Source organism: Eschrichtius robustus, chromosome 4 (assembly GCF_028021215.1).
Source record: "Eschrichtius robustus isolate mEscRob2 chromosome 4, mEscRob2.pri, whole genome shotgun sequence".
NCBI classification, from domain to species: Eukaryota; Metazoa; Chordata; class Mammalia; order Artiodactyla; family Eschrichtiidae; genus Eschrichtius; species Eschrichtius robustus.
In genome coordinates, this window is record NC_090827.1 from 116,738,673 (window position 1) to 116,765,211 (window position 26,539).

At 37.8% G+C, this 26,539-nt stretch overlaps 1 long non-coding RNA gene across 1 annotated transcript in view; it reads left to right on the plus strand.

Annotated features, from left to right (window-relative positions):
- The window catches only part of LOC137763834 (uncharacterized), a 106,101-nt gene that overhangs the window by 47,007 nt on the left and 32,555 nt on the right, over positions 1-26,539 (plus strand). The window lies entirely within an intron of this gene.

Below are 26,539 nucleotides of genomic sequence, written 5' to 3' on the forward strand. Positions count from 1 at the left end.
ACAAACAAAAAACCAAAACCAAAGCCAAATTTCAAACTAAATCTCGCACCTTATGCAAAAATTAAGCTGGAATGCATCATAAATTTAGGTGTGGAATATAAAATATACAACTTTTAGAAGAAAGCATAGGTGTAAACTCTTTGGGATCTAGGGCTTAGTGAAAAGTTCTTGGACATGACACAGAAAGCACAATCCATAAAAGATAAAAATCAATAAATTAGATGTCAAAATTAAAGACTTTTTCTTCTGTGAAAGATCTTGTTAAGAGGATGAAATGATTAGCTACAAACTGGGAGAAAAGATTTGCAAACCACATATCTGACAAAGGACTCATTTTTAGAATATATAAAGAACTCTGAAAACTCATATTAAAAAACAACAATGTGTACAGAAAATAGGCAAAAGACCTGAAGCGATATTTCACTGAAGAGGATATATGGATGGCAGATAAGCACATGAAAAGATGTTCAGCATCACTAGCCATTAGGGAAATGTAAATCAAGACCACAGTGAGGCATTACTACATACCTATAAGAATAGATACATTTGAAAATATGACAATACCAAATACTAGCAGGGATGCTGAGAAACGAGATCTCTCATACATTGTTGGGGGGCATGTAAAATGATACAGCCAATTTAGAAAATAGTTTTTCAGTTTCTTAAAACATTTAAACATACGCTTACCCTATGACACAGAAACTGTACTCCAGGGCTCTGATCCCAGAGAAATGAAGACCACGTCTACACAAGCAGCATTATTTACAGTAGCAAAGATATGGAAGCAACCTAAATGTCCATCAACAGATGAATGGATAAAGAAGATGTGAAATTATATATATATATTAGCCATAAAAATACAATGGAATATTAGTCATGAAAGGAATGGAATTCTGCCATTTGCAACAATGTGGATTGACCTAGAGGTTATTGTGTTAGTGAAATAAGTCAGACAGAGAAAGACAAATACTGTATGTTATGACTTATATGTGAAATCTAAAAAATAAAACAAACTAGTGAATATAACCAAGAAGAAACAGACTCACAGATATAGAGAACAAACTAATTGTTACCAGTGGGAAGAGGGAAAGGGGGAGGGACAAGGTACAAGCTACTGTGTATAAAGTAAATAAGCAACAAGGATATATTGTATGGCACAGGAAAATATAGTCATTAGTTTGTAAAAGCTTTAAATGGAATATAAAGCTGTACAACTAGTGAATCACTATGTTGTACACCTGAAACTAATATACCATTATAAATCAACTATACTTCAATAAAAACAAACTAAAAAAAACCCTATGTCTGCACAAAAATTTGTCACGTGGTCACTTATAACCGTTTCATTTATAGTAGCCAAAACTAGAAGCAATTCAAATATCCTTCAGTAGGTGAGTGGTTAAGCCGACTCAGGTACATCCATACCATGGAATGTTACCCAACAAAGACCCAAAACTGAAATAACAACAACAACAACAAAAATGAATGAACTATAGATACATGTAATAATTTGGATGAGCATTACACTGAGTGATAAAAAAGTCAGTCTCAAAAGGTTACATATTGTATGGTCCCATTTATATAACATCCTTGAAATGTCAAAATTATAAAGATTAAAAAAAATTAGTGGTTGCTAGGGGATTAGAGGTGTTGGGGTGGGGGGAAAGAAGTGGGTGTGACTGAAGGAGGAGCATATGGGGGAGATCTCTGTGGGTGGAATAGTTCGGTATCTTGATTGTGTTGGTAGTTACATAGGTCTACATAGACCATAAAATGACACAGAACTACACCTCATATATTGTATCAATGTCAAATTCCTAGTTCTAATATGGGACTATAACTATGTAAGATGCAACCATTGGGGGAAGTTTAGTGAAAGGTAAAGATCTCTCTGCACTATCTTTGCAAATATGTGTTGTGAATCTATCACTATTCCAAAATAAGATGTTAAAAATGTAATCGTCAGAGGGAAGCCATATATTCATGCAGTTTCTGTGCTGGTGGGAGAGATGGAAAACAAGTAGGTAAGTAAATACATACGTACGTACGTAAACATATAAATACATACACTCTCATCTTTTCCTTGGAATGGATAACCAAGGTTGTATATGATTCGTAAAGCAGTGCTTTTCCCCTAAAATATCTTTTTAAATTAAAGTACTTAAAAAATCTTCTTTTTAATAAAGTGACATTCATTAGACATATTAGGATTTATAGAAATACAACCACCTATGTATAAACGTAAACCTTTGTCCTTAAACTATTCCCTATCACTTTTAATCCTGTTTTTTTAATAGGAATATCTTCTTTAGTAGATGTCAGATATTTCTCAGAGTACTGTATCATTCTAGCTTATTTTTCATATGGCTCCATTGATAAGAAGGCAAATATTTTGAGTGTAAGTCTCCTGCTCTGATGGCCTCTTTCTAATATGGTGGTGTTTACCCAGAGAACAAGGCAATCATCACTCAATACTAAACAAGTCATGGGTGACATATTACCATGGCAATAATTCCCTTAATTGAAGCAATTTTTCTTTAAGTTCTGAAGTCCTACTTTAAGTCCTTTGTTTCAAGTTTTTTTCTTAAAAATTTTCTTTCTGAACATATAAAGGCACAACTGAACAAGATTCACAGTATAAATGTTACAAGTAGACAAATTTTGGTTCAGCATAAACAAAAATTCTCTGATAATCAGACATATTCAAAGATGGGTTATGCTGTTTTGGGAAGAAGCAGTTCAACTAGAGAAACTTTCAAGTCCCTTACAACTTCAAGGTGCTATAAATAAAGAAAAGCTAAAATGTATACAGTGATTTCCTCAGGAGAGAAATTTTTAAAATGGCAAGAATTCCCTTTCAAAGAGAAATTATGCTAGCTGAAATCACATAGAGAAGATGCCATAAATGATTAAAATTATACCTGTTATTAATGAATCCATTTATCCATTAATTCAACAGATATTTTTTGGATGCTACTATGTTCTAGGCATGAGTCTAGGTTCAAGTTTAGAGGATTTAGGATAAAGCAAGTATCTACTTTTATGGGGTTAATATTATAATGGAGGGAGGGAGACATATACATACAAATAATAAGGCATGTGATAATTAGTGCATAGAGAAGCAAAAATCAGGATAAAGGGATAAGAAATACTGGGGGGTGGGGTGACTTGCCATTATTTAAAGGATGTTTATGAAGGCAGCCTCTTTGATTAGTTGATATTTTAATTGAGACTTAAAGGAAGTGAGGATGAGTGAGTCATGACAGTATGTGGGGAAATTAAATTGTAGTAGGGACAGCAACTGCTGCAAATGCTCTTGGGTAGCATGATGGTTAATTTTATGTGTCAACTTGTCTGGGCTAACAAATGCCCAGATAGTTGGTAAAACATTATTTCTGGGTGTGTCTGTGAGGGTATTTTTGGAAGAGATTAGTATTTGAATCAACAGACTGAGCAAAGATGTGTGCCCTCACCAATGCCAGTGGGCATCATCCAATCTGTTGAGGGCCTGAATAGAACAGAAAGACAGAGGGAAGGGCAAATTTGTTCTCTTTGCTTGAGGTTGGGTGCCCATCTTCGCCTGACCTTGGACATCAGTTTTCCTGGTTATCAGACCTTCAGACTCTGACAGAGATTTACATCATTGACTCCCCTTCTCAGGCCTTTGGACTCAGACTGAATTACATCACTGGCTTTCCTTGTTCTTCATCTGCAGACAGCAGATCATGAGACTTCATGACTTCCATAATCACATGAGCCAATTACTGTAATAAATCTCTTTTATATATCTGTGTATATCCTATTGGTTCTATTATCTGGAGAATCCTGACTAATACAGGTGGAAAGCAGTTTGATATATTGGGGAAATAGCAAGGAGGCCAGTGTGGCTGGATGGAGTAGAGGAGTAGTATAAGAGGTTGGAGAAGTGTGGTAGAGCAGAGGGTAGAAGAATTATGTAGGAGACTGTGGATCATGGTAAGTTTTGTGGCTGTTACTATGAATGGGATGGGAAGCTGTTAAAGTTATGAACAGTAAGGGATATCATCTTTCCTATGTTTAAAAGGATTGTTCTGATTGCTGGGTTGAGAACAGATTATAGGGTATAAGAGTAGAAGCAGAGAGAGAGTATTTAGGAAGGAGGTTCTTGCAATACTTTAGGATGGAGATGGGTAGTGGCGCAGGTAAGAAGTGGATTCAGCATGTAATTTGAAAATGGAGACCGGGGGTTTTACTGGTGAATTGGATGTAGAGTCTGAGAAAAAGAGATAAATCAAAGATAGAAGTCTCAAATTTTTGGGCTGAGCAATTGGAAGATCATAACACGATATTTGATAAAATACATGACTGAAAGCTTCACAGGTGTTGAAGAATATGTCTTTGTGTTCAGTGAGCCTCAACATATGGCTCTTGCTGCTCTTTGGCTCAGATTTGTAGACTTGATGAATATATTTACCTTTTCCTTCTTGCCAGTTGCCACCATATATGTGCCTGGGTTTCCCCATAATTTATGGAGGGTGAATATTAGCCACAGCTTGCATAAGTCATACCAGTGACATGAATTTAAATATTATGAGTGCAATCAAAAGCACTCAGGCAGGATAATTTAGAACACCTGTCATTTTGTAATTGGGTTTTATATCATTGTGTGAAAAATCTTATATGACTGATTAACTTGGCCCATTATTCTTTTTGTTCCCCTTTTGTCTCTGACTGTCACATTCCTGCCTACCTCTACTTCTAAGGCTAGGTTATCAAAGATTTTCTTTCCTTAAAATACACCTTCCAAACCAACAGAAAAAGGCTGGAGGCTTCCTTTTAGAAAAGCTAGCATATGTCGTCTTTCAACGTGTCCAATAAAACGTTATTGTCTAGGGTAAATGACAGTATCAATTTTTTACACAGAAGGGCTTTAGCTGTTTTCTCTGAATGATGTTTTTGGGTTTCTCTAGGGCATATTCTGAGTATTCTGGATATTTTAATTTTAATTTGCACAAGAGTTTAACAGTTTTTTGCATGCTTGTTTATATGGGTTAGTTCTACTAGAAAATCTGTGTAGGAAAAATACTTGTTCCTAATCTCATAAGAATTGGAGTACAGTATTGGACTTTAGGATACAGTGAGAAAGAATATGAGTATGGGTTCAGGGGAACAAGAGAAAAAAAGAACCCAGAAATAATTAGAAGGAATCAAGTTAAACATACAGTTATATATCAAGACCATAATAATGTATAATGCAGTGTTGAAGTAGATTTTTAGATTGGTCCTCAAGACCATTAGGAATAGGGTTGAAAGCAGAACTCCAACATAGAAACAAATGTAAAGGTTTCAATGAATGAATGAAATAAGATCAAAATATGTACTTCAAGCAGGTACTGTCAAGAATCATGACTGTGAGCAAAATTAGCAGCTGTGGTCCAGCAACAGTGGCAAGAGCTCATTATCACAGAATGGTGTCATGTAAATTGATGGGTGGGCAGTGAGGAGGGCACTGAGAACTCCCCTGTTATCACAGTGTAGTTAGAGATGCTGTTCTTTAACTTCGTAATGGCATCACCATGACCCACTAATGAAAAATAGCAGAGCAGTCTCTGGAGTGTATGGAATACAGGTGGTTACCTGAGTGCCATGCTTTGAGGAGCCCAGTGTAATAGCTCAGTGGATAGTACTTGAGGAAGGCTGAAAAATTGTGATATTTGATCCAAAAGTAATGGGAATCTCATTCTATAAAATCATTCTGGGAACTCCACTCAATATTCTGTAATGACTTTTATGGGAAAAGAATCTAAAAAAGAGTGGAGATATATATATATATAAAACTGATTCACTTTGCTGTACAGTAGAAACTAACATAACATGTAAATCAACTATACTCCAATAATCCCCTGAAATTATATGCAAAAATTTTATTTTGCAGTTATAAGCTGTTCTTAGGGAAAGAGATTCCAGAGACTTTCATCAGGCTTTTAGAGAGTTCTGTAAATTCCCCTTCTCCAAATGATATGAAGCTTGTTACTAGAAGGTAATGGAAGGACGTGTGAGTTTGCTAGGGCGGCCATAACAAATACTACAGACTGAGTATCTTAATCAACAAAAATTTATTTTCTCACAATTCAGGGTCTCAGAACGGTTGGTTTCTTCTCTTTGGTTTGTAGATGGCTGTCTTCTCCCTGTGTCCTCACATGGTCTTCTCTCTGTGCATGTCTGTGTTCCAATCTCTTTTTATTATAAGGACACCGGTCATATTGGGTTGGGTCCATGCTAATGACCTCATATTAATTAATTACCTCTCTAAAGACTCCATCTCCAAATACAGTCACTTTCTGAGACATTGGACGTTAGGACTTCAACATATAAATTTTTTGGAGGAGGGAGGACGCAATTCAGCCCATAGCAGAGCACTAGTTTGAAAATTAAAAATGAAAAAGTAAAAACTGCATTCAATTTGTTCTAAAACAAATTTTCCCTAGACATAATCTACTTGTACAGTTCCTATTAGCCTGCAACTGAACAAAATTTCTTTTTCAAACTGATGGCTTCTGTGTGAGCTCTCTGGACCACTGGAGCCTGAATCAATCAGTCTGCAATATTTATTTAGTACCCACTGTGTGCAGAAAGCTGTACCAAGAGTTATAAAGTCTGCAATATTGATTGTGCCTGCCAGCCATGGTCAGTTTATATTGTGAAGTAACTCTAGCATTTGCTTTGTGCTGTGAAAGGGAGCAGAAATATGGAGGTATGAATTGGGCATTTTAAGCCCTGAAACTTAAAGGTCCTTATTGCAGGAAGGAAGTCTCCAAAGATGTCTTTCATCCATCTTTTCTTTAAACCTATGGTTTAGATACTGATGGTGTCTGTAAGCAAAAAGGGATTAGAAGTTCTTTGTGAAATATGCACATTAAAATCCATTCCATTTACAAAGCATGTTCACAGCTGTAGTAAAGAGAAAACACTGTATATATTACTTTCTAAGCTAATTCAGAGTGTTTATCTCAAGGAGAGAACTGTCTTTATTTGGGGACCTACATTAGTGGATATGTTTGATTACCAAGATGAGGTCTTCTGGAGTGCAGTAAAACAGAGATTGATGAACTGCTCTGGCTAAGAAAGAAAAGAAACTTGGGAGGTTCGGAGCAGAGTGATCCAGGGAGGAGAGAGGAGGAGAGAAAAGGTGGGAGGAAGGTGGAGAATCTGTAGAATGATTGGGAGACTGGAGCCTGGGAAGACACAAGTATTGAAAATGCCTCTGAGGTGGAAGTGACAGAAGGGAGGTCTAATCCTTAATTGTAAATTGTTGGCAATGCTGTACGGTGCTGTGAGACTGATCTGCTCTTTCCAGATTCCTGTGGAGTCTCCTGCAGGCACAGCTTTGAGTCTTTGGTTGCCGAAAGATAAAGGTTGAGGCCAGATGGAGTGAGAAAAAGGAAAAAAATGTAGTAAGCAAATAAACACATGAATCTACCTAAACTAGGGGATAGTATTACCAATAATGTCGAGGCTGCCTTTGCAACATTTTACTAAAGCAAGCAGCAAGTTTCCCCAAATTGAGAAGCCAGCAGGGTATGTGGTCGGGGCAGCGGCAGTGGTTGTGGGGTTATATTTCTTAGGCCTGGGTGAGTGAAGATTTGTCTTTAGCTTGGTTTAGGAGTGCAAAGTGAGGGGCTGTTTATCTTATTGAGGTAGTCATTTTCATCTGTCTTTCTGATTCTGAATGTGCGCACGCGAAGTTAATAATGATGTGGGAAAGGGCAAGCCCTTGTACCTGCTTCTGACGATTCTTTCCTAAGAGTCCTTATGCAGTCAGACTGGGGTCTTGAATCGCTCATTTTCCATAGGCAAAGACTCATATTTCAAGGCTTGATAAGAGTCTTCAGCTTAGCGATATGAATATGACACCCCAAAGGGGACTGTATGTGCCAGGGTCTTGCCAGGAAAGAGATGGCACACTCAAACTGGGTAACTGACCAGAGTTGAATAAAAGAACAAGTTATAAATGTGTGGGCAGGGCTTAATGAAGACCAGAGAGGGTAGTGCAGCTCCTTTGGGAGCTACACTATACTACACTAGAGTATTTGCTGGGAGCCTTTGCCCTCCTAAGCTGAAAGGGGCAAGGGAAGAGGGTGAACCCTGAACCTGGTGAGAGAGCTGTGTGGAGATGGTCCTATGACAGGAGCTGGCTGTTGCGAGACAGACACAGATAATCTGGGTGGCCAGCAGGGAGGAAGCTGGAACACGAAAGACTCTGACCTCCTTCTCCTCCTGCCTTCAGCGGTCCTGCTGGTGCCTCAGGTTGACTGAACCCAGCTGGAAGCTTGCTGCAGTCGACACAGGCCAGTCTCCCAGGGAAGAGACCAGGGTGGAGAGGGTGGAAGAGGATCTGGAGAGAAAATCAGAAGAGATCAACCTATGGCCACATTATTTTTCTGTGTTTTGAGGGTTCAGGCATTATTCAAGTAGTAGGCTGTCTCATATCCAAGGAAAGCCTGGGTTACTAACTTTAGCCCTGCTAAGTGCCATTTCCTCCAAGAAGGCTTCTTCCTAAGCCCAGGCAGAAAGAGCCTTGCTATCTTTTGAACATCTCTAGTACTGTGTTTGTCCTAGTCATTAAACACAACAGATACTGCTTTGGCTTCAATGTGAATGAAAACTTCTCTATTAAATTTTTAGCTTCTAAGGCAGAGTTGGTATCCTGCTCATATTTGTTTCCCCCAAAATGCCTTGCACTATGCCTTGTCTCAACTTTTTTCATTAAAAGTTTTTTGTTTTTGTTTTTGAAGAGGCCAACCCGACAGCAGCAGGAAGAAAAATTATGCCATTTCAAATATGACCAATGTTTGCCTCCTGTTTTCACTGTCACTGAGTTGGTCCAGTCTCTACCTGGATGGAAATGACAGCATTTTTTTTTTTAACATCTTTATTGGAGTATAATTGCTTCACAATGGTGTGTTAGTTTCTGCTTTACAACGAAGTGAATCAGCTATACATATACATATATACCCATATACCCGTATCTCCTCCCTCTTGCGTCTTCCTCCCACCCTCCCTAACCCACCCCTCTAGGTGGTCACAAAGTACTGAGCTGATCTCCCTGCGCTATGCGGAATCTAAAAAAAAAAAAAAAGGTTATGAAGAACCTAGGGGCAGGACAGGAATAAAGACGCAGACGTAGAGAATGGACTTGAGGACACGGGGAGGGGGAGGGGGAGGGGGAAGGGTAAGCTAGGATGAAGTGAGAGAGTGGCATGGACTTATATATACTACGAAATGACAGCATTTTTAACATGATTTATGCCACCATCCTTCCATGCAGTCTCTAAAACATACAGCAGCAAGAGGAATCATAAACTTGGAACGGTATTCAGGTGATTATCTCCCTAAATGGTGTTGATATGATTGTTTCCCTTGTTCTGAAGTCTCTTGCTGTTTACCTGCTTCCTGCCTTAACAGTTACTGCCAGATTATTCTCACCAGTTCTTTCCTCCAGCCGAATTCCTCTTTCCTCATTTCTCATTACCTCAGGCTTTTTGCTCCAGTTTAGCAAAGTTGCTTGCTGGCTCCTCAGCATGAAGAGCATAATTTGCTCTGGTCCTTCACATGCATCTTGTTAAAGGTCTAGCGCACTCTCTTTTTACCTCCCTGGGTAAAAAGGAAGTTGGTGTTGCCCTGAGGAGGTGGGCAAGAATCTCAGCAGAATTGTAAAAAAAGACTTAGTTTCCCTAATTTTGCACTTATGTTTTTGAATTTTGGAATCTGTAAGTAGTATTGTAGATTTTTCCTTAAAAATTAAAAAAATCTTCCTGACAGGTTTATTAGTATAGGCTGTTGCATATTTTGGATCTTGACTACACTCTCAAACATATTACTTCTCCAGTTCTGTTTATTTGTAAATTTTATAAACAGATAGTTAAATTTTCCATCCAAATGTTGGTGAAAGCATCAAAGTAGACAATTTATTATAGATTGAATTTGATCAATTAACCAACACTCAGTTATCATTATTCATCCAGCTACTAAATTCACTCACTTGTAATATTATCCATATCACATTTCTCCATGGAATTAGTAAGTACATACTTAAAAGTTTCAAAGGTCTTGCTGCAACCCCAATATAACATTTTATGCTGGCCTGGTAATTAGGAAAGGATATTAGGTTAATTTGCGTGGGTTTTTCTTCCTAAGGCCCTGCTGGCTCCTAGTCATTAACACTTAAAAATTTCACACACCCTATTAATGATTTGTTCAAGTTTATTTATTTTTTGCCAGTGGTTGAAATAAACTTTCTAAGTCTGTAGCTTCCAGAAAATATATTTGGAAAACAGAACATTGGCTTGATAATCTTCAGTCTTTTGCCATTCTCATTTATTGACTACAGTGTCTCAAATGCTGATGTTTATCTTGCATTGCATTTGCAAATTCTTTTAGTATTCAGGGATAAAATTCATCCTGGTTAGATCCACTTGAACTGAAAGCAAGCAAGCCCTCCCCCCCCACACACACACAACTAAAAAACTAACTAACCTGATGGAAGCTCTTCAACTCTCATGTCACCAATTTTTGATTTCAATTCTTTTTTTTTTAATCATGTGAACATTGAACTTACTCTCTGTTAGACTCGACAGTAGTCTGTCTGTAAGTTAAGATGAAAAATTGGATGCTATCTAACATCCACTGTGAGGGAAGGGTAGCTGTCAAATTCAGGCACTATGTTTAAGTCTAGCTCTGAATTTGAAATTCGAATTATTTAAAGACCCGTTTACTTACAAGGATACTGAAAACACAGAAATGAATTTGTTTTTAACAGAGGCTCCTTATTAAAACCCACACTTCTATAAAATGATGTCTTAGATTTGCTGAAGAGGTAAAGGAGCTTCATGGTCTTCATGGTGATGTATTCCTACTCTCATCTTAGACTTGAGAAAACAATGAGTGAAGGGGAGTGCCAGTCTAAACCCCACCTGACACCAGCTCACTCTCTTTGCTACAGTATGCTTGTGACCTTATGTGAGGAATTAATAAGTGGACAGAAATAATAGCAAGCTAGTTATCACATATCCGTTATATTCCTCAAACAGATTTGAAATAAACTTTGGAACTCTTGCATTTTATATTATTTAAAAAATTATTTACTTAGTTATCTTACGTTTTGACCCCTTTCACCCATTTCTCTCACCCCATCCCCCCCACTTCGGGCAACCACCAATCTGTTCTCTCTATCTATGAGGTTTTTTTAAAAATGATTTTACATATGAGAGATTGTACCATATTTGTCTTTCTCTGTCTGACTTATTTCACTTACCATAATGCCCTTGAGGTCCACCCATATTGTCACAAATGACAAGATTTCATTCTTTTTTTATGACTGAATAATATTTCATATATATATATATATATATACACACACACACACCACATCTTCTTTATCTATTCATCTGTTGATGGACACATAGGTTACTTCCATATCTTGGCTATTGTAAATAATGCTGCAATGAACATAAAGGTGTGTATATCTTTTCCAGTTAGTGTTTTTGTTTTCTTCAGATAAATACCCAGAAGTGGAATTGCTGGATCATATGGCAGCTCTATTTTTAATTTTTTGAGGACACTCCATACTGCTTTCCACAGTGACTGTACCAATTTACATTCCCAGCAAAATCAAACCGAAAGTGTTCCCTTTTCTCCATATCTCGCCAACGCTTGTTATTTCTTGTCTTTTTGTTAATTCTAACAGGTGTGAAATGATATCTCATTGTGTTTTGATTTGCATTTCCCTGATGACTAATGATGTTGAGAGCCTTTTCATGTACCTGTTGGCCATCTGTATGTCTTCTTTGGAGAAATGTCTGTTCAGATCCTCTGCCCATTTTTTAATTGGATTGTTTTTTTGTTTTGTTTTTTGCTGTTGAGTTGTATGAGTTCTTTATGTATTTTGGATGTTAACCCCTTTTCAGATATATGATTTTCAAATATTTCCTCCTACTCAGTAAGTTGCCTTTTCATTTTTTTGGTGGTTTCCTTTGGTGTGCAGAAGCTTTTTAGTTTGAAGTAGTCCCACTTGTTTATTTTTGCTTTTGTTGTCTTTACTTTTGGTGTCAGATCCAAAAAATCATCACCAAGACCTATGTCAAGGAGGTTGCCGCCTATATTTTCTTCTAGGGGTTTTATTGGTATCAGGTGTTACATTGAAGTCTTTAATCCATTTTGGGTTAATTTTTGTTACTGGTGTAAGGTAGTGGTCCAGTTTCATTCTTTTGCATGTGGCTGTCCAGTTTTCCCAACACCATTTATTAAAAAGATTGTCCTTTCCCTGTTGTATATTCTTGACTCCTTTGTTGTAAATTAATTGATCATATTTGTGTGGGTTTATTTCTGGGCTGTCTATTCTATTCCATTGATCTATGTGTCTGTTTTTATGCCAATACCATACTGTTTTAATTACTATAGCTTTGTAATAGAGTTTAAAATCAGGGAGTATGATGCTTCCAGCTTTCTTTCTCAAAATTCCTTTTTCTATTTTGGGGACTTTGTGTGTTTTTAAAAAGTTTATTGTATCCATTTTTGTTTAAAGATTATTCTCCTTAAAGCAAAGATGAAAGCAAAACAAGAGGCCTAGTTCTCTCTATTCTGTTATTTGTTAGTAATGTATTCTAATGTAGTAAATGGTTCCAAGTAGTGAACTTCTTGCTTTTTTGCTTTGTTGTGTCTATATTGTTTATAATCTCCTCACCCCTCAAACAATGACAGCAAACCAAAAATTCCTACAATAAACCAAGCCAAAATAAAAATTAATAAAAAAAAAAAACAAAGTAAAAACAATCTTCTTCAACTGGAAGGTTTGGTTCTGGGTAGTGAAAGCCCAGAGAGCAGGGCTTCTTCTAATCTGACTCTGGAGTTCACATGACATTCAGCTATTTTTGTAGTGTTTATTCTGCTCTTTTTATGTTTATGCACCTTTAAAATGTATTTAGATGACTTTTAAGTATACTAATAATATTCTTCTTTTGTGGGTTAAGAATAAAACTGTAGTTGTCCCAAGAGCCCAGACCTGTAGTAATAATAGCAAGCATTAACAGAGAGGTGTTCTCTTGACTCTATTTACCCAATATCAGTTTGATTTGATAATATCACCATAGCATCATTTACAGGTCATAGTATTAGTTACTTCCTTTTTAATTTTACCTCTCAAAATTTGACTCTTTTGCTTTCCTCTCAGTTCAAGACAATAAAATTCCAAGTCCTATTTTAAAAGAGTCTTTCAACTATGACATCTAAGGAATTTAGCATAAAGAAAAAAGTATGTGCACAGAAAGGTTATATTATGCTCCTTCATTTGTGTTATGTTTATTGGTGTGTATGTCCTAAGTTTGTATCTTTGATCCAATTTGTTGATTTTTGTAAACAGTGACCTTGATATGGTAAACCAGTAGAGTTGTGCATTCATTAAAGATACTAAAACACAGCTGCTGAATAATAGGAGTACTTGGTCTTCTCAATGATTCTACCTCCTGATACACAATTACTGGAAACCACATTTTTTCTTATCAAACTGAACACTGAGGAACAATTTAATAATGTTTTCAGCTGTAAGAAAATCTTCTAAGCAGAGTGTGGTGTTTGTTTATCGTGCATTTTCTGCTGAAGAAAGACAAAAGAGTTGATGTTGAATTACACCTGAAGGACTGAAATATATTTTGAGGAATAAGCCTCAACAATGAGTGTAATTCAATATTAGAAGGATATTAGAAGGAAATTCTATCTGCTTTTGGGGAAGTCAGGTGAGGAGAGAGAAGGTAGAAGTGGGGTCATTGAGAGATAGTATTTGGGGTGAGAAATTATATCCTATAATTTTCAGAGGGGCTTTCCCAATAGGCTATATTGAAAGAAGTTTAAACTCTCTCTGGGAATTCAAGGAGGATATTGGAGAGAGACTGGATAACAGCATTTTAAGATCTTGGTTAATATTACAATTTTATGATTAACTAATCCTTTTAATAATTCAGTTGCTGGTCTATTTTACAGAAATCACATTTTCTGTTAAATCAAAGCATCACTTAGGTGTTGAACACTGTTATGCAAAAGGCTCTTTTGGGTTCATATATTGCTAAATTCAGGCATTGGTGTTTAACAAGTGAAGCTGGTTTGAATATGATTTTCCAAGGTTGAAGGTGATTCAACTTTTTCTTCTGTTTTTCATATTTAGTGTATCTGTCCTGTATGTTAATTCCATAGACGGCTAGTGGTAAAGATGACCACTTTCAATACTCAGGGTTTACTTGTGGAACTTCTTCCACTCCACCCAAACTCCCAACTTCCTGTCTTATTTTGTAGAAGTTTAAGATTACTACATGGGGGCTAGTCTCCATGTATAGTGTTTAAGGCAGTCTCACACACAGCAGCTATTCTGTGTTGATCATGCACTATCTGAAATCCTCCAGGCTATATAGTAATCTCTAGTACCACCCTTAAACTCAGACAAGAGAGACCCCTTCTTTGGGTTTTGTTATGGGCTGAACTGTGTCCCCCCAACTCCCAAATTCATATGTTGAAGTCCTGATCCCCAATACCTTGGAATGTGACTGTATTTGGAGATAGGACCTTTAAAGAGGTAATTAAGTTAAAATAGGGTTAGGGCAGGCCTGAATCTAATGTGACTGGTGTTCTTATAAGAAGAGATTAGGACACAGAGAACATAGATAGAGGGACAGTGAAAATGTGTTCATCTGCAAGCCAAGAAGAGAGAACTCAGAAGAAACCAACCCTGTGACACCTTGATTTTGGACTTGTAGCTTCTAGAATTGTGAAAAAATAAATTTTTGTTGTTTAAGCCACACAGTTTGTGACATTTTGTAATGAGAGCCCTAGCAGAATAATATCAATATTATGATTCAGAATGCCTCATTCTGGCTCTTCTCCTGCCATTTATCTTTGTAAGGGACTAGAGGTCTGCAGGACCGAGGGGACATGCCCACTTGAGAGATGGGACCATCTGGTACCTATGCCTGCCTTCTAAACTACGTATGTGGACTTAGACCCTGAAATTCTATAAATAAATGGCCTGGGTCCCCTTTCAGGGCTTGAGTGGGCCTCATACCCTTGTCAGTTCTCATGAAGGCAGATCTGTCCACTAGAAGTTGTAGCCTTAGACCCAGGCTATAGCTATGTAAGAGGATTCTGGGGGAGCTTGAACACGTGGGCTGGGATATCCACACACAGATGTGCAAGATCCTTTATTCCAAATGTGCAGGAATGGGCTAGGGATGGAAAAAGTAGGGGTGGGGGGAAGCCCTGGATGGGATGGAGGCAGAGAAAAGGGAACAGTTCTCTTAGTGTCTCTGTGTTCTGATGTGGAACTTTGAGGACTATGAGAATTATAAATTTGAACCTATCTTTCCAGGTTTTGGTAAAGGCATATTTTTCAAGTAGCAGGATATATTTTATTTAGATGTTTGTAAGCTTCATGTATAATTTTAAATATTTAATTGTGTGTTTTGTGGATCTCCATTTGTACTGTTATCTAGCCTCCACAATATGTTAGGGGTGGGTCTGGTATCACCAATTCTTCTATTGTAATTTTCTTCTCTCCATGTTAGAAACAATATAAGGAAACTGGATTTGTGGTTGATATGAACAGTATAATCAAATAATATATTTGAACTTAGTTTATGCCAAGTTTGAGGAGAGATGTGAAGACTTTAGTCACTGAAGTCAGAGATATGGGCAGAAGGAATCCGGAGTGTTAGCACCTGGAGAAAGGAGGCACTGTTTATATGTCCAGATTTCTGGGTTCAGATTACCTTTGATGATTTTTAACTTCAGTATTTTTGGACCATGATTGTGTCAGCTCAGGTCCTCTAGGAAACATATGTTAAGATGAAGTTAGAAGTGTCAGAAATTTATTGGAGAAATAGCCTGGGGAAGAACAGGGGCAGAGTAAGCAGGTGCACGTGGAGAAACACTTCAGAAAATGCTATTGCTCTGAGACTGTGAAGGGAGAATGGGAGGAAAGAGAAGAGGGTAGAAAGAGCTTCAAATTATAGAGCAGTTCTGAGAAACCTCAGCCAGCCCTATGGGGAGCTTCTGTGCACAGGACCCACAAAGGAGTCCTGATTTGGGAAGAAAGGGACAGGCCCTAGTACCCCGACCAGGCCCAGTCATTGGCCGGGAACTGCTGGGGAGGGCATTGCTTCAGCTCAAATACTGTAACGATTCCTGAAGGTGTTATAGCTGTTATCAGCAGAATGCACTCCTCACGACAGGTTCTTACTTGGAACAGACCTGAGGGGTACACTACGTGGCTGTTACATTTATCATTTTTTTCTGGTTGCAAGTATAATTTCATATTTATCATGAAAACTTCCTAAAACTAAAATAAAAACCAAAAAGTTTCAGAGAAAGTAAAAATGACCCATGATCCCATCCTGCATGGATAACCATGAACATTTTGGTAAATGTATTAGTCAGGGTTTGCCAGAGGAACCGAGAAAACAGGTTATGTGTGTGTGTGTGCGTGTGTGCTTTATGTATGTTTATCATAAGGAACTGGTTCATGTGGTTGTGTAGGCTGAGGAGTCCCACGGACTACCATCCACAAGAAAACGCGGGAGAGCTGGCGGTACATCTCCTGTCCAAGTTGGAATGCCTGGGAACCAGGGGAGCCAATGGTGTCATCCCAGTCTGAAATCTGAATACAGAAGAATAATGTTGCAGCTCAAGCATTCAGGAAGAGAGAGAATTCCCTCTTTCTCCATCTTTTTGTTCTATTTGGGCCCTCAACAGATTGGATGATGTCCACCCACATTGGGGAGGGCAATCTACTTTACTCAGTCCACTGATTAAAATGCTAATCTCATCCAGAAATACCACGATTATTATAAAGAAATAATGTTTTAATCTGGGCATCTCATGTCTCACTCAAGTTGACACATAAAATTAATCATCATGGTAAATATCTTTAATTATAAAGATGCTTAAAAATTAAATTCATATTGTATTCATATTGTATATATTATTTGGCAAACAAGAATTTTCATTTAGGCATTCTATATTTTCCATGTTTCCACATGTCATTAAATATTCTTTTCCAGCACAATTTACTGATTACATAGTAAAGCATTTTATGACTATGCCAGAATTTTTTTTTTTAAAGTATTTATTTATTTATTTATGGCTGTGTTGGGTCTTCGTTTCTGTGCGAGGGCTTTCTCTAGTTGCGGCAAGCGGGGACCACTCTTCATCGCGGTGCGCGGGCCTCTCACTATCGCGGCCTCTCTTGTTGCGGAGCACAGGCTCCAGACGCGCAGGCTCAGTAATTGTGGCTCACGGGCCCAGCAGCTCCGCGGCACGTGAGATCTTCCTAGACCAGGGCTCAAACCCGTGTCCCCTGCATTGGCAGGCAGATTCTCAACCACTGCGCCACCAGGGAAGCCCACTATGCCAGAATTTATTAACCAATTTATTTCTTATTTTTGAACATTTAGTTTTCTAGTTTTTCCCTATTACTATTAAAAATAACATGATGAGTATCCTAGTCTACAGTAATCTTAAAATAATTGACAAAGATGGAATTTTTTGGTCAAAGGAAATTTCATGTTTAAGGACTTTTGTTGAGTGTTGCCTGAATGCCTTCCGGAAAGGTTGCAGCCATTTATGCTTCTTTCTGAGTCATGTGAGAGCTACCTGTTGCCACTCATCCTAGCTCACCTGTGGTATTTTTTTTTTTTTTTACATTATATTTTAACCCAGAAAAATTAAAAATTCCATTTGCATATTCAACTGAAACCTCTTTCTGTGCTTCTCGACACTCTCTATGCCCTTTATACTATTAACCCATTTGCAGTCTGAGAGGATAGTCATGTTAGTGACTGCTCAATCCCAAACAACTGAGTATTGGACTGAGAACAGAAGAGTAGACTGGGGCCCACCGGAATGAAGTGATTTGCTCAAGATAGCTGAGCTTGTTGGTGACAGCTTGGGTATCAGAACCGAGGTTTCTCAACTCTTGTCAGTGTGTTTTCTCTGTACTGGAAACTAATGGATAAACTTTAAGGAAAACTTGGAACTTGGACAAGTTTTATTTATTGAACACAGTTTTACATAGTATTTCTTATGTGCCAGACACCACTCTAAGTGCCTTAGAAATATTTGACTCATTCAGTCCTTATAACAACCCTATGAGGTGTAGTATTAAGAATTCTACTTTGTATATGAGAAAACAGGCACAGAGAGGTTCAGTAATTGCTCAAGATCACACAAGGTAAATGGTAGAGAATTTGAACCCAGACAGTATGGCTCCAGAGATTATTCTCTATTCTTTAAATTACAGGATATAGAAGAGAGAGCTAACTTACTAGCATATTTTATCTTTTATCTAAAAATGTATGTTTTAAGAATGTCCCATGTGCAATGTTATTACAGAGAGTGATTTCTATTAGTTTTGTTGGCGGGGACTAATGGTGTTTACGTTCTACTCAGACATTGCCTAGTATTTCTTTGTTTATTGTGGATCTGTCCCATCATTCATCAGTAAGGGAACTAGTCTGTCTTATTCACTGCTGAGCCTCAGGTACCTGGCCCTCAATACCTGGAACAGGACATAACAGGTGCCCCAAAGCATTATGTGATTTAATGTTCAGGGAAATCTCTCTGATGAAGCTTTGATTGAGACCTAAATGCACAAAGGAACCAGACATACAGCTATGTCAGGATAGAGTTAGCTGGAAGAAGGAAGGTCAAGTATAAATACCCTGAGCAGGAACATGCTTGACATGTTTGGTGGACATAAAGAAGTTTCTGTGGCTGCAGCACAGGAAGTGGTGTGAGATGAGTTCAGAGCAGTGGGTGGGGTCCAGTTCTTGTTGTGCCTCATGGGCCGACACAGTTAGGACTTTAGATATGTATTACAAGGGGAATGGGTAAATTTTGTGTGGTTCTGAGCAGGAGGACAGTACCATCTGAGGTGGGTTATCAAGTGATTTCACTGGCTCTGGTGCAGTGAAAGGATTTCCTTCAAGGGTAGCAGTAGGGACATTTCTAATCCAACCTACTTCATTAATGTTAATTAAAAATCTGCCATCAAATTGTGTTATGTTTTATTTACATAAAATCGAGTTCAGAATGATTTCTAACCTTATTTTGAAAGCGCAAAACAAAGTGTCCCTAAGAAATTACCTCCCAGTCCCTCCATCTCCTTAGAAATGCAATTGTTTATCAAAGCTTTACTGAGATTAGCAAATGATCTTAAAATTCGATTTCACTGATGAACCTAGGGTCAGGACAGGAATAAAAGGACGCAGGTGTAGAGAATGGACTTGAGGACACGGAAAGGGGGAAGAGTAAGCTGGGACGAAGTGAGAGAGTAGCATTGACATATATCCACTACCAAATGTAAAATAGGTAGCTAGTGGGAAGCAGCTGCATCAAGCAGGGAGATCAGCTTGGTGCTTTGTGACCACCTAGAGGGGTGGGATAGGGAGGGTGGCAGGGAGATCCAAGAGGGAGGGGATATGGGGATATATGTATACATATAACTGATTCACTTTGTTATACAGCAGAAACTAAAACAACATTGTAAAGCAATTATATTCCAATATAGATGTTAAAAAAATTTTGATTTCAGTCTTTATTTTTCCAAGTATACTAGAATCAACAGTTTTATTTGCCCCCCCAATACTCTTTTTAATGTTATTTTATTGGAAACATTAGTATTAGTTACTGTGTTTTTATTAATATATAAAGTATAGTGTGTAGCCCTCCTTTAATTTTCTGTAGGTGGCATATCTATTTAAAATACATTGGGAAATTTATTAATACAGTTGAATAGTTCTGAATTGAATATATCAAATATGAATACATTTAATAAACAGATTTATTGCCTTAAGTATAAAGATATTGTATGCTGAGGCTTTTTTCATTTTGGAAAATATGTTTACTTAATAAAGAAATATGTGTTCCTAATCATCACCTCTCAGAATTTAGTGTTCTTGGTAAAAGTAAGATAAACTTATTTAGTCTGGTTGTGCTTCTTTTTTGTCATGTTATTTTACTTTCTTTTTCTATTTTTTCTCGTTGGTTATGTAGACCAATATTATATAAATCATATTTTACTTACATTTTCCCAAGCAGCACTTTGGTATAAAGCGCCAGTAATACTCTTATTTAACAAGGTATTTCCGTGTAATTATAGTGTTAATTATGTGATCAAGAACACAATAAACTGACCTATGGTATCACACACACACACACACACACACACACACACACACATCTCTTATGCTTTACTTTAAATGGATAATTCCTGTTTGTGATGTTGAACTTACTTTTGAAGGTCAATTCAAGAAATTGTTTCTCAGATTTCTCTGAGTTAGGTATATTTAGGGATATTTTTGACATTTTGGCAACAATACTTTTATAGAGACAGTCATATAAAAATCAAGATGAAATAATACCAGTCATAAACAAAAATATGTGGAAGTTGTGGCCTTGAGAAATCTATTTGGGGACTGGAACATGCTCTGAAAACAAAACAGGCTACCATACATTTAGATGTGACAAGGGAGAGAAATAGAAAAACCAGTCTGAATCTTTGGATGTCCAATTGATATGCTGTGTCTAATTGTTTTCTAATTGATTATAAAAGGATTTTTTTCAGAAAGAAGTACTGTACAGATTTTTCAAAAGTTAAGTCTGAGAAAGATTCTCTTTTGTTTTTATTTTTGCTATGAGTTTAGAATAGCTGGAGGTGGCAAAGTGACCAAAGAGTGCCTTAGGATTTACACAAAATTTAATAGCTGTTTGACTCATAAGTGCATGGTGCGGTAAACCTATGCCTAGCTCATAATATAACAATATCTGAGCTAACTTTCTAGTGTATATTACACAGAGTTATTTATTTTCTTTTGCTCTCCCTAGGTGGGAGAACGTACACAGTAAGAATTATGATTTCCACTTTTCCAGTGTGGGGGAATTGAGGCTGAGAGAGGTTGATGTAATTTGCTAGGGATCACAAATACCATATGCAGTTGTGCCTGGTATATTACCCATCTTCTCATGAATGTTTCTAACCATATTGAGTATGAAAATGTCTTGTTCAAAACAAATCACCATAAAAATATTACATGATGTAGAAAGTCAACCTATATATTAATGTACAGTGTATCATTAATTTAGTTAGCAAATATCTGTTGAGTGCCTCCTATATTTCAGGCACTGTTCTGATTCTGTATATTAATCAGTGAACACAGGCAGCAAAAATTCCTATCTTTGTAAAGCTTATATTGTAATTGTAGGAGATAGATAATAAACCATAAAATAGTAAATAAATAAATTATGTAAGATGTTTGGATTGATAAATGTTTTGGAAAAAAATAGAAGAAACTAAGGGGAATTGGGAATCAAATACAGGTTGGTCCGATGTTACCCCATTGATGAAGTGACATGTGAGCCAAGACTTAAAAGAGATATGAGGATGACTCATGTGTCATGAGGATGACTCAGGGAGAAGAGCAGAGATAATGGCTAGGGCAAAACATATGAGGAGGCAGATACTGGTGGGAAATGCAAGAGGAGCGAATGAGAAGAGAGAATGGAAGATAAAGTAGAGGAGTGGAATTGACAGCAGGAATGAGAGAGGAAGGTGGTGGATAGCCTTGGGGGTCCTTACAGTGACCAAGACTTTTTATTCTGAGAGAAACATGGAGCCGTTGGAGGGTTTGAGCAGGTATGTGCTGTGTTCTGACTTAAGTATTAAAAGGAGTACTCTGGTTGCTTATGTTGAGAACAGGGTGTAGGGAGCCCAGGTGGAAGCAGAAGGGGTGGTTAGAATATTACTGCCAAAATCCAGGTGAGAGATGCTAGTGGCCAGAACCAGGGTGGTAACAGTGAGGGTGGTGAGAAGTGTCTGGATTTGGAATATTCCAGTGTTTTGAAGAGACGACCAATAGGATTTCTGGATAGGTTAGATGTGAGATGTGAGAGAAAGTGAGGTGTCAAGCATGACTCAACATTTTTGGTGGAAGTACAGAGCTGCCATTAGCTGCAGTGGGGAAGATGCAAGTCAAACTGGTTTTAGGGGAAAGATCAGGAATTTCAGCTTGAGATGCTCATTACTATCCAGATGGATATAGTGAGTATTGTTTAAATATAGGAGTCTAAGCCTGGAGATATAAAATTGGCGTTGTATTTAAAGCCATGACACTGGCTAAGATGATCTAGGGAATAAGTGTAGACTGAGGAGAGAATAGGACCAAGGACTGAGCCCTGAGCATTCCAAGCTTTGGAAATGGATTCAAGAGGTTGATGAGGAGGAAGGAGCAAAGGAGACTGAGAAGGAGTTGGCCAGTGAGGGAGAAGGAAAATCTAGGGTGATGTCTTGAAAGTCAAGTGAAAAAGTGTTTCCAGGAGGAGAGAGTGGCCTAAGACAAATGCTGCTGACAGGTCAGGTCGCATGAGGACCGAACATTGACCTCTGGATTGAGTAATGTGGAGGTCATTTGTAACTTAACAAAAGCAGTTTTAGTGGAGTGGTATAGGCAATACCCTGATTGCAGTAGATTTAATAGAGCATAGGAAGAGATTCATTGGAAACAGTAACTATGGTCAACTCCAAGGAGATTTGCTATAAAGGAACATAGGGAAATGCGTAGTTGCTGAAGGGAAAAGAGGGCACACGAGAGTTTTTTTTTAATGTTTGTTTTAAGATAGGAGAAATAACAGTATTTTGTATGTTGATAAGAAAGATGCAAGATAGACAGAAAAATTAGTGATATAGGAGAAAGAAGGGAAATTTTATGTGTTTTAACAAGTGAAAGGGGATGGTGTCTGGTGTACAAGTAGGAGGGTTGCTAATGGAAGGAGCACAGATGTTTCATCTACATTCAGGAAGAAAGGCAGACATAAGGATGCAGGTGCTTGTAGGATGCAGTGGTAAAAGGAAAAGCCCTCAGATACCAACTCTCCAAAACCCTACTCCCATAACCTATTTGGTATGTATTCTTGAAGATACTTCTGGGAGGGGATTGATATTTTCACACCAGAACTCAGATGTGTGAAGAAATTGAAGCATTTATTTAATTTTACTTTTATTTTTTGGCCATGCCAGGTAGCTTGCAGGATCTCAGTTCCTCGACCAGGGATTGAACCCGGGCCATGGCAGTGAAAGCCCAGAATCCTAACCACTAAGCCCACCAGGGAACTCCCGAAAAGTATTTATTTTAAAATGAATCTTCATGAGCCTCTGTCAGACTGGAAGTGGGGGACATGACTCAAGCACAGCCTCTATCTGTGGTTCCATGTTCCTGTGGTCTATACTATGTGGTCTTTTTGTGTAAATCACAAATGGCTCTTTTGTGCCCCTACTGCTATCATGTTCTCAGTACCACTGCATCCCAACAGTGTTATATGGGAACTTCTGGTTCCCCATATGTTCTCAGTACAGACTACTGAGTTTCTGGAGCTTGGACTCAGGCAAAATCTAGTGCCCTGATTAGCTTGTGTCATACTGTTAGAATGAGCTGCTGAACTGACCGCAGGATTTTTCCTAACAGGGTGGTTGTGAATATCGAGTAGAATTGCATAATTTAGAGTCAATGTCAAAAGATACTGGGCAGATGCTAGGAGGTAGGCCAGGGCATCAGTATTTTAAAAATCTCTTTAGGCATTTCTGAAGTACTACCAGAATTGAGAATCACTGTCTTCAAGACCTGCAGAATTTCTAAGGCTTAGCCAGGGACGACTTCTTAACTCCTGCTGTTTTCAAGGTCATCCCCATCTACATATTTCTGTGCTTCCTACTCCAAGGTGTGGCCCTGAGGGTGAGTATAAACAGGGGCCCAAGCAACTGACTTTTTATTTCAACCCTTCATCTCCTGGGCTAGGAGGGATGGGATTTCCATGTACTCTTCTATGGAGGGGATCCCTTTTAGGTCATATTTGCTATCTGGGGGCACAAAGCTTCACAGTGCATCTGTAATGACAGAAGGAGTAACCCTGCAACACTGAGGATCTAAGTGTCCTCTGTGTACACATGTACACACACATATACAGGCCCAGACTTTCCAGTTTCAGATATTGACTCCATCACCACTAGTTGTGTAATCTTGGTCAAATTAACTTAACCTTTGTACTTTACTGGGATAAACTCAGGGCTGTTTTGAAGGTTAATGTGAAAATACAATAAAACTCTTTAAATAATGCTTTGGAACACTAGAATTAGTCCCTGAAATATAGTAGACATTGACTAAATGCAGCAATTATTTTTATATTTGCCTATAACTATCTATGTAGATATCTAAGGAAGGTAGATTCTAAGAACAGAATCATTTTTTCCCTAAGTGGGAGTTAAGTGAATGAGGTTCTAGGGGTGAAATACAATGTTGGAGACCTGCTTAAGGAAAAGGAAATACATAGAGAGATTGGGAAAGACACAGAAAAATAGGAAAATCTGAAACTAGGCAGAAAAGAGGGCTTCTGTGGGGGGATGTTTGAAAGAATGATGAGGTGAATGGTATACAAAGAGTAGTTGTATTAGTTAGGAATTTTATTCAACTATTGATAAAAAATTCAATAATGGGGACCTATGCAAGACAAGGGTTTTATTTTTTTATTATATAACAAAGAGTCCAGGTATAGGTAGTTGTTGGAAGTGGTCGTGGGGTTCAAGATGTCAAGGATGAAGTCTCTGTGGCTTTCTTGGCTTTCTGTGGTTGTCTTGAGATTGCAAGATGGCTGATCAACTCAGAGCATTGCAGATTTATAGGCGTCCTCTTGGTCTGCCCGTCCTTTAAGGCGTCTGTCACAAAGACCTATCCTACAACTTCTGCTTATATATCATCACCCAGAATAGTGCCACGTGGTCTCTAGATGCAACGGTGGTTGCATAATTTAACTTCTAAAAATCTGGGTTTGCTAATAATGGAAATGTTGAGAATTGACATCAGGTAGTCTAGACTCCTTCAGCTACTTAATATTCATCCATGCACACTCTTCTTGCCATATATGGAACACTCATCCTTCTTAAGCGAGACAACTCCACGATCTTATTCAGCCCCTGCATCCAGCTTAAAGTTCATAGTCCTCTCCATTGGATCCAAAAGTGGCTTTAACATTTAAGGGATGTTCACTGTTCTATAAACCAAAGGGCAAGTTATCTGGCCCCAGTACCCTCATATTATATTGGTGAGAAATAACAAAACAACCACATAAAATCGCTCGTAAAAGGGGAGAATGGGAAATACATAGTAGTCACTGCCTGTAACAGTGACCAAATGACATTGGGCAGGAATATCAAGGACTTCCTGCCTTAGCTGAGGGTTAAGATCCTTGGTTAGGTCCTCTGGCAGACCCCAGTTCAGATAGCTGGGAGAACTTCTCTAGTCCACTGTCCTTCCTTACCTTCTAATGGATTTTAACCATTTTCTTGACTTGTATTATTACAAAGAATATTCAATGAACATTCATTTTTACTAGTTCAAGTGTACATATCTGAAGAATAAGTTCCTAGAAGTGAAAAATCTGAAGGTTAATGCTTTGAAAGTTTAATAGATATTTCCAAATTTTCCTATAAAATAATTTATATTCAATGTTAGAGACCTCCTGTTTTGAAGGATCTCTTCTTAGTGTAAAGAATTTCATGATCCCATATATGGCATGATTATACTTACAGTTTTTGTTGCTTGTCATATAGCGATATCGCTGCATTTAAAAAGTTTGAATTTTAGTTCTCAAAATAGCAGCATCCCATATTTAAAAAAAATGTTTGTGTATATATGTACAAGATGACTTAGTTGACTCGTTATGAGTTAGTTGATTAATTATTAGCTGGCAGATATGAGTTAGTTGACTGCTAAAGCTTGGTTTATGTACCTCAGTGGTCTGCTGCTCATAGTTTGGGAATCATGACACTAGACCATGAGCTTATCTAGCTTCAGGCTTATGCTTTGGCCTCCTATAGTATTTGGCACTAAATTTTGCACATGGTTGATCTTCTGGAAATATTAGTTGATTTGTGTACTTTTCATGTTCACTATTAGTTGTTTCAAATTAAGATTTTTCTCTTTTCAAACTCACCATGGGGGAGAAAAGCAGATTCTCACAGCTTTCCTCTTACATCCCTTCCTTAAAATGAGACTTTTTGAGGTTTTCTAAGGATTATTTTTGTTCCTTTTGTTTTGGTGTCAACCATTGGGAAATAAGAAAATAGGGGAAAATCCTCCCATTTTCTGGTTGCCTCCAGTTAATTGACATTGGGATTGGGAGTAGCAGTGAGTCTAAAAGGGCTAGGACAGGAAGTGTTGGGGACTGGAGTGAATTGTATGTCAATTGTCATGTGAAAATATAAACCTGTTTTTTGCCATATTTTGCAGTTATTTATGAGTAGCCAGAAATATGGATTTTATGTTCCATTATTTTAAAACTAAGTAAAAATAAAATATGTCATGGACCAAACAAAGCAAGTCTATGGGCTGTATTTGGTGTGTAGCTTACAGGTTTATAACTTATGTGCAAGGAGATCTTTAGGCTCAGGCTTATATTTAATGCCATTTGACTCCTC